The following is a 10,318-nucleotide window of genomic DNA, read 5'->3' as shown; positions in this document are numbered from 1 at the left end:
CCCTTATTATTTATTATATATATAAATAATCTAGACTTAGGAGTCAGGTAGTAAGTATCAGCAAATTTACCTAGATGATACAAAAATTACGGACGTTATCATTAACTCGACTGACGAATTGCCATAACTTACAAAAAGACCCTTCGATATATTGTCCAAATGATCTAAAACTTTGGCAAATGGAATTTAACGTTGAAAAATGCAAAAGGTACTTTAACGTAGGCAGAGATCATTGGAGACACTAAATACAGCAAAGATAACAGAGAAATTAGCAAATCGGAATGCGAGAGGGGATTCTAGGGGAGTTATGATTAGTAACGACCTTAAACCAAGGCAACAGTGTATTAATGCTGAGAAATAAAGCAAATAGGGTCCTAGGATTTATTTCGAGAAGCGTGAGCAATAGATCATCAAAAGTAATACTGAAACTTTATCTAGCATTATGTAAGGCCACATTTAGACTTACGCAGTACAATTTTGGTCCTGTCATGGCTACTATAGAATGGATATTAATTCGTTAGAAAATGTACAGAGAAGAAATGACAAAAATGATACATGACCTCCGGAACCTGTCATATTAGAAGACAGACTGAAAAGACTAAGCCTGCATTCGCTAGAGAGGCGTAGAGTAAGGGGAGACTTAACTGAGGTGTTTAAGTGGATGAAGGGTATAAATAAGGGAGATATTAGCAAGGTACTTAAAGGGAGCATACAGGATAGACCTAGAAATAATGGTTTCAAACTAGAAAAATTCCGTTTCAATAAGGAAATAGGTAGAAAATGGTTTGGTAATAGAGTAGTAGACGAATGGAATAAGCTACCTAGTAAAGTAGTTGCTGCCTCTTCCATTGAGACTTTCAAGTATAGGCTAGATAAGCATATGACAAATAAGGGGTGGATATAGAAAAAAGAAAATCTTATAACCAATACTAATTCATAATTTTTCCTTTTCAGGTTACACTGTGATAGCTCTCTATTCTCCTTTCTACACTTTCCTGTAAAATGTCCACGCCAGTTTTTCTATACTGAGTGGTGTTCTTTTTCTTACTTTTTCCTGCCGGCTTCGGCTGGAGGGTTTGGAGGGCGGGGAGAGCCTTCTTCTTTGCTATCCTTATCTCATTCTAGTAGTTAATTTACTCTTTTACGAGCTGCTTAGCATGGGCCAACTGGCCTACTGCAGTTATCCTTTCTTCTTATGTTCTTATGTTCACTGAACAGAACAACGGATCTTATCACCTATCGAATTCTGTGGACAAGTATATTGTCAATAGGAAAAAGTTCCTCACCACCTTCCTAAACGCAAAACATCACCCTTCTTTCCTTCCCATCCATCCTCACCCCCTTCTCTTCACCCAGCTTCTTACCCACCTACAAAACACTTGTGTGTGTGGGCACACACACACACACACACACACACACACACACACACACACACACACAGTGGAAAAGATCACACTGGCCTACTGGTGGACGGGAGTTCGCACCTCGCTCGGGTTGCTAAAAGTTTCACTGACGAAGTGGGTGGTTACTGTCCCCCTTGAGGAAGGGGACGGGTGTGTGCGTGTGTGAAGGTCACAGCCTTGCCCTTCTTAGATCGGACTATACGAGCTCTCAGCTCCCTTCCGGGAGTGGTAAAAGCTGACCATCACGACCATCAAGTGATCCTGACCGACCCGGAATTACAGACACTCATGTGCTGGGATCGGCAATCCCTGTCCCCCTGTGACCTTTATTTCCTTACCCAACATTCCATCCCACTTTAAGGACTCCCCGTTTCACCTGTCCCTTGTTTCTTTTCTTTCCCTCCGTCTTTGTGCCGTGATCTGTATTCCCTTTCCCCTGGGACCTCACCTTCCTTACTCCCATCTGCCCCCATACCGCCCCCAGCAAATACCTCACTCCCCCTCAAACTTCCACTGCCTTTGCTATATATGCAGGAAATGTGGTGCATATTCAGCAATTGTGTTCTGAAGAAGCCAAATGGGCGAAACCTCAATACACACTAAGTCCCACATCGGTGTTTTTTCAATTTGTCAACGAATCGTGAATCATATACGAAGATAATTCCAACACTTCTCCCTGCCGTTGATTATATATCAGGCGAATCCAAGCTCAGGCTTCCAATCTGCGCAAGCGGTGACATCTGGTGAAGCTTATTGTAATTATTGTACACAGCAGGCTGAGAATCTCAGACTTACATATTTATATAGACGTAATACGAAGATTGTTCGTATAACTCTAAAATATGTCGATCGTTCACTTAAGGTCATTAGACATTTATATAAATGCCAATGTCTCGTATGTAGCCCTATGTTAAACGATGAATTGAAAGATCGTACATCGCCTGATTTGCATTTCAGTATATTTATATTTTTTCAGTTAATGCCCACTATTTGATGCCATATTTTACATTTATTATAAAAACAATAAACCACCATCACTTTTTAAACTCGTATAATTAAAAGACTAGTGTACTTGCTAAACAAACTGGTATGTAAATAAATGACGGGGAATCTTCCTGACTGCGAAAAGTCCTGCCGGCGAATTGTCTTGTTATTGTTGTGGACGGCGAATTGTCCCGAAACCTCTTCAGGGAGGGTGGTGTTTGGCTGGTTTGGTCTTACATTCAATGGGGGTAAGGATAGGCTCTGCCCAATCATTATTCAAGGATAACCATCACCAGTAAGTTACAGTGTTATCCAACAAACCTTTATGGGTCTGATGTGTGAATTAGGAACGAACGGGAGTTTGTATCATCCTACAGAGAGGCTGTTTGTTTTAGGTTCCACTATTTTCTAGAGTTAATAATTGTTTGTTCTCACTGTTCTTGTTTTCCAGTAATATTTTAACATTCTTGTAACCTTATTTGGTAAATACAGAATTTGAGCACCACCAGTGTCAACATATAAGCTTGTTCATTGCATTATTTTAAATTTGATGTTTCCAACATAAATCAAAGTTTTTTTGACAGTAGTTTCACCAGCCTCCCATGAAATAAGTGACTTAGAATTAAAATGGGTGATAAATGATAAAAAATGGTGCTCAAAACCAAATTAACCCAACCTAACTCATTTGCTACCAGTGGGATCGATTAGTACTTTACAAATCTGTCTGTCCTCCGTAGCCATACACCTTAATCCTGTAAGGGGTGGCCATAAACAAATCCCCTCCTTGTTACCTTGTCCTCTGCTGTTAGGCTGCCCTCCCTGCAACTCACACTCCCCTCTCATATCTTTTAACCTCTTCCTTCCATGATATCCTCGCTTCGTTCCCTGAAAGCAGCAATAAGGTTAGCCTCCTACAGATTACAAATGCAGGACAAACACATGGATCTTTTTTTTGCCTTTCTTGCAGGGAATGAACCCACATCACATGCATTATACTACAAGATCCCAGGCAGCATCATAGCACATAGGTGTATGACAGGTGTAACACATCCACACACACGCCTCCTGTCACCCGAAACATCCTTCCCCCACCACTTATTCCAACAACCTGCCCACTCACACACCACAGATCCTGCAATGTAGTCTCTGCACATAAGTGTGTACACCTGCATCACAGAGACATACCAGTTCCACATCGCTTCCACCACGCATAAACTTGCAACAGTTATTGTAGTGGTAGGTGGTAGTGACGTATCATCCACTCACTTGATGATGATGTTAATCAACTGTGGTCTTGTCTGTCCAAGCAGACCCATCAACCACAAGCAAGCAGCCACGCCTGCAGGGCTGTCCCATGCAGCAAATCAATGCTCCCTTGCGGAATAGTGTGGAGATTTGGATCCTGGATGGATGCCGCAGTTGTGTCACCCCACCCAGTTGACAGGAACACCCACAGCAGGTGCTACATCACACCATTATCTGGTTATACTGTATGGCTGTGGTACCACCTGGTGTTGTAAATGGTTTCATGGGTTACAGGGAACCATTGACAGGCTTTTCACTCAGTGTAGTCACCTGAAGTTAAAAGAATAGTAATAAAAAATGACAGGAAGGAGAGGGAGAAATAGGAAGAGAGGAGAGCAGACACAGTGTTAGACTAATAAAGGTGAAGGAGGAACAGGCAGCACTATGAATACATCAAGTGAGAGGATGATGGTCGCCACCACCTATCACCTATTCACTTGATATAGTGGTGCCTACTTCTTAAGATGACTATTCACTGAATGATCTACCTAATGGTTTCCTGTAACCTTGGAAACCATTTACAAGACTGAGTGCCAGCCATACAGTATAGTATTACCAGATTATGGGATGATGTCGAGCCGACAATTTTGCCCCAATTAACTGAGTGGAGAGATGCAAATGCAGTATCCATCCAAGGACCAAATCATAACACTCATCTCCAGGTCCAACTCTCTAATGCAAGAGTTAACTGTTACTCTCAGTCCTTCATTTATGCACCAGGTCAACTCTTGAACTGTCTTCCTCTGTAACTCTTGCTTCCTATGAGATCTCCAGTCTTTCTCAAACGCAGTGTGTCCAGGCGTCTCGAAATGAACGGATCTTGAATTTGGCTCTCTTTTTGTATTGTTTTTGTTTTTTTCTTGGAAGGAACTGTTTTGTAGGCTCCTAGCCTTTGGTTCCTTCTTCGTCTTATAAAAAAAAAAAAAAAAAAAAGTGCTTATCCACTGCAAGGGAACATCAGTGCATCAAGATAAGGTAGCCCTGCAGGGGTGATTGCTTGTCTGTGGTTGATGGATTCTGGCCGGACTGGGATTACCTGTACCCTACTACTAGTATGTTAAATGTTGATGGCCTCCACCTCAAGAAACAAAGCTCTCTCTCTCTCTCTCTCTCTCTCTCTCACACACACACACACACACACACACACACACACACACACACACACACACACACACACACACACATACCATTCATATCCACACAGTCAAAATTAAGGACCAAGGAAGGCCGTCTCATTATCTACAAGCTTTTCCATCATTTCTCTACAAAGACAACGGAAACAATGCAGTCACTTTTCCAGAATGACACCATATGAGAAACACAGCCACTCTGTATCAATTTAGATCTTCCTTATGATCTCTAGCCTTTCAAACGCAGTGTGTCCAGGCATCTCGAAATGAACGATTTTTGAATTTGGCTCTCTTTTGTGTGTTTTTTTTCTGGAAGGAGTGGTTTGCGGGCTCCTGGCCTTTGGTTCCTTCTTCCTTGCATTAAAAAAAATAAATAAATCAATCAACACTCCTGACATTATATTCCTCCTGACACTCCCACACTGTACCGTTTCAGTATAGTCCCCAGCTCCTTCCCAAACACAGACACAAACATTATTTTGAAGCTGGGTACATCAGTAAAGCTGAAAACATTATCTACCTATTCTATCAATCTATTGCCAGACGCCTCAGTCTCGTAAGGGGTGGCCACAAACAAATCTCCTCCATGTCGCCGTGTCCCACGCCATTTCACTGCCTTGCTCCCAGCTCACACCCCCATCTCTTATACACCTCGCCACTCCATCCCTCCATCGCATCCTTGGCCTCCCCCTCCCTCTAAAAACACTGCTATTTATTAATGCAGTCAGGACAGCTACAGTATTGAGGCCTTAGTATTCTATCGCAGTTCACCAGCGTGTATGAGCTCTGTCCAAAAAGATACCAAACTTTTTCATTAGCACACCAACTAGCAGGCATAGGATGGCCCACCCTCGACAGGAGCGCTGTGTAGTGACGATTTTGAGCTTTAATCTAGCACTAGACGCATCACGCCATATCACTTAGTCATTGAGGTACACACTCATGAATAAGTGTGTGTTTAGTGCACTTGGAAATTTGTTGCAAGTTGAACAATGAAGGATCTTGAAGAGCAGTGTATTTATGTGAGGTTGTGTTTCATATTGGGAAAAACTTCTGTTGAGACTTTTCAGATGTTGCAACAGTGTTATGGGGAAGATAGTTTGAGTGTTTGTGGGAGGCAGTTCGAAGGAAGAGGCCTGAATGGACAAACGAAACCTGGATGCTCTACCATAACAGTGCACCTGCTTACATGTCGCCTCTTGTCCGTGACCTTTTGACAGAGCACAATATAGGACTGTCAGCCCCAGCTACCCTACTTTCTGGATATGGCCCCAGCTGACTTTATTTTTTTTCCTCCAAAGTTTACAGTGGGCATTGAAATGCTACTACAAATTATAAAATAACAGTGCATGTGCATGATGAATAATGCAGTGTGTGATATTAAGTGGAGGGATAAGTATTTTGTGTGTGAACACCACACAAAACTTGTGGCTTGGGAAATACCGCATTGATATCCTGCCGCCTCACTGCATTGCTCTTCTGCCTCCTCATGGCATTGCTCCCCACCCACCACACTGCCACGCCCACCCTTATGGGTACCAATTCACTCTCCCCATCACTTCGTTTGTCATTGCCTCCTGATGACCTAAAGTGGTTGACCAGATCCTCCAGCTTTCCTCCAGGCTCAGGGGGAACCTTGGTGATGACTCAGGCCAGCCTGCGATATGCTCCAGGTGGTTGGCAGAATTTTTTTTTTTTTTTTTTTTTTTTTGAGATATTAGGTTACCTGCCCTTGACCTCCTGTGTATCACCGCCAAACCCATGTTTAATTGATATTGATTTACGATTTATCAGCATGCGATCAGTTTGTACTTGACATAACCCAATCATGAATTGAGTCAGGACCGTAAATTATCTGATCCAGTTTTCTATGACATAACCCCATTTGGGTAATGGGGGTGTGATGCATACATTTGCCTCAGGAGTTGTGGTGAGTCAAGGTAGTGCCATGCTGGTTTCTCAGGGCAACAGTCCTGTGCTCACACCACACCACCTGCCTCACTGGCTTGACATCTTGTTTGCTTTTCACTCACATGTCTGGACAGGGTTGTGGAGTAGCAGTTACTTGAAAGACATGGTGCTGTAAGAGATTTTTACTGTGTTAAAAGCACTGTACAAAGTTATCTTGTTTTTTTTGGGTTTTAAATGCAGTATTATACCCCCCATACCCCATCTGCTGTTAGTGGTCCAGTGCTTGTCCAGAAGGCAGTGTATGTAATTGTTAGGAAACAAAATTGCCTGTTAATTAGCAAGGTGTAGTAAGGAAGGTGTAATAAGATTGCTTTTCCAATAATTTTGAGATCTGAGACACTGAGGAAACTTTGTTCATAGCAGCTCTGACTCCTTGAAAACTGTGTTCCGGAGTTATCGTTGGGATCTTGGCTCGGTTTGAGACGAGGGCAGACGAGCACCAAGGGTGAGACTAGCAGGCAGATCACCACGCCCTCAGCTACACCTTCCCAGCCAGCCTTCCAACCCGGCTGACCTCAGTGTAGGAGGACTGGGAACCAGTGGATAAGGCTTATGGAAGAGAAGCATGCATTGTGCTGGGGCACCCGGCGTGTGTAGGTGTGCGCTCACGAGTGGTGGAGGATTGCATACCGCCATGGGTTCGAATTGTGTGGAGGCCGCGAGGATTGTGTGGAGGCCGCGAGGATTGTGTGGAACCCTGAGGATTGTGTGGAGGCCGCGGGGATTGTTTGGAGCCCCGATAAATTAGAGGGTGACGCTATGGGGATTGTGTGGGAGCCCAAGGACGGAGCTCCGAGAATTTACGTGTTTGCCTAGGAGTTGTGTATTGTTTGGGATATTGGGTATTTTTGGGTCCAATGACATAAATGTTTGTTAATATGTAACTTCATTCAATACATTTATGTATCAAAGTTGCTTGATACTCTATTGCCTGCTGGTAGTAAGGTCGTATCCTCAAGAGCCCTACAATTTGGCGCCTGAACAGGGACGATCTTATTTCAGTGTTGGGTAATGGGTGATTTTGAGCAATGGAAGTGCAGCGTATTGTGGATGTTGGCTGTGAACTTTGACTTGAGGATGAACAATTGAGTAAGTTTGTCAATGAGAGACTGCAGTGGGAGAGAGAAAAAGAAACAGCAGAACGTGAAGAAAGGAGGCAAGAAAGAGAACTGAAACGGGAGGAAACTAAGGGTGCTGAGTTAGAAGTAAGTGCCAAAAAACCTCCAGACGACAGTGCACTTTCGCCGCAGTCTGAACTGATAAAGCTGCCTAAGTTGCCTGTTTTTGATGAGAAACACGATAATATCGACGCTTATCTTCTCCGGTATGAACGCTTTGGCAACGAGCGCAAAATGGCCCAAGGACTTATGGGCAATAAGTCTTGCTTCATTTTCTTTATGGGCAAAAGCCTTAGACCTATATCACCAGTTAGCTCCATCAGAGGCTGAGAAGTACAGTGAAGTGAAGGCAGCTTTGCTGAAGGGGTTTGACTGTTCTGCAGAGGGTTTTCGGTTGAAGTTTCGACAGTGCAATTTTAGGTAAAGGTGAAAATGCTAAAGAGTTGGCTGGTAGATTATGGAAATTACTTGTAAGGTGGCTAGAGTTAGCAGAGTGCCCAAAGGATTATAAGAGCTTGGATGATATTTTTGTTGAGGGAACAATTTCTAGAGGCTTGTGATAAGGGGTTGTGTATTTTTCTGAGGTCGAGATCTTTGAAGAATCTCGACGAAATGGTTGAAGCAGGTGACCGGTATATTGCAGCACACAGTGGACTTATGAACAAACCTTACCCACAGAGTTCGTCAAAGCAGCATACTTCAGATAACTGAGAAACTCTCCAGTGTTCCTAAACCAGCCACTAGAATTCAAGGATCCTGTTTCATATGCCACAAGTCAGGACATAAAGCGAAAGACTGCTACTCTCGACGTAATTTATGTTAAGCAATACAAGAAGGAACCAGCAGCTGCATCAATGAGCAGCGGTGACCAGTGCCAGAGTAGTCTGGATTTGTAGTCATCGAAGAAAGCCGCAGCCTTTGTTGCAGTCGACCCTAAAGAGTTAATGGATGAGCAGGGGTGGATTGTGCTGACGGCAGAGGTTTTAAGGTTGTGTGTGGAGGATCACATCCTGATGGAAGATGCACATTGAATACGGGATTAGGAACGGTTGAAGGAACAACTGTGGAGGTTGAGAGATCCAGGATGTACTACTGTTCTAGTGAAGAAATCCTTGGTGCCTGAAAAGAATTTTACTGGGGAATATATATATATGATAATGACTAATTCCGAGGTGTATGCTTACCCCGAGGCAGAAATATATGTGGACACTCCATATTATGTGGGAAGTGACAGTAGCAGCGTGCTTGGAAAACCCACTGTATGATCTTATCATTGAAGAAATACCAGGAGCCACTCTTGGAGAAAAACATGAGATAGTAGAACCTGCAGTAAATTGTGCCGTGGAAACTAGAAGTCGGGCTACTAAACAAAAAAGATTACCTAAACTAAAAGTGGCTGAAGTGACTAACCTGCTGAAAAAATAAAACTCTGAAACAGGCTCAGGAAGAAGACATCTCACTAGGAAGGCAAAGGGAGATAAGGCTGAGGAAGGAAGAATATTCAGGAGAGCAAAGAGAAACGAAATGTCCAGATACGTACAGAAACGGGGAGTATTGTACAGGGTAGTAGAAGTTAATGGAAATGTTAAGGAAGAGTTGGTAGTTCCGGTATCCCGTCGTCCTGCTATACTTGAATTGGCTCACTCGGGTATTATGGGAGGTCATTTAGGTATTGGGAACACTCGTGACCTTGAGTAAAGGACAAGTTCTCCCGACCGGGAATTTCTAGGGATGTGGAAAGGTATTGCAGATCGTGTGATGTATGCCAACGCACCACTGATAAGGGACGAGCTGGTAGGGCCAGGTTAGGCAAAATGCCTCTTATTGGTGAACCCTTTGCTCGTTTGGTCGTAGACCTGGTAGGACCCATTGAACCTCGCTCTTCTAACGGCACACGGTATATTTTGACGGTGGTGGATTTTCTGCAACCAGGTATCCGGAGGCAGTGGCATTAAAAAACATCGATACCAATAGTGTGGCAGAAGGCTTGGTCATTATATTCAGCTGAATAGGTATCCCAAGGGAAGTATTGTAAGACAGAGGGACTCAGTCTAATTTCCGAAATGATGAAGGAAGTGTTTAAACTCCTCTCCATACAACAATTCACAACGACTCCTTATCACGCAATGTGCAATGGACTCGTTGAAAAATTCAATGGAACATTTAAGAAGATGTTGAGGAGAATGTGCAGTGAACAACCCAGGGAATGGTATAGATATATTGGACCCACTACTTTTCGCCTACAGGGAGGTACCTCAGAAGAGGACAAAGTTCTCTACGTTCGAACTAGTCTATGGACATAACACTACGAGGACCTTTATATTCCTATGTATGATTCTTTGGGAGGAGAGAGTTACTTGAGCCAGAGATGAGGTCAGTGTATGAGTATGTGATTAACCTACGGGAA

This window comes from Coenobita brevimanus, chromosome 73, assembly GCF_032717465.1.
Source record: "Coenobita brevimanus isolate Jiangsu-jjx chromosome 73, ASM3271746v2, whole genome shotgun sequence".
Lineage (NCBI taxonomy): Eukaryota > Metazoa > Arthropoda > Malacostraca > Decapoda > Coenobitidae > Coenobita > Coenobita brevimanus.
This window is presented reverse-complemented; position numbering follows the sequence as displayed.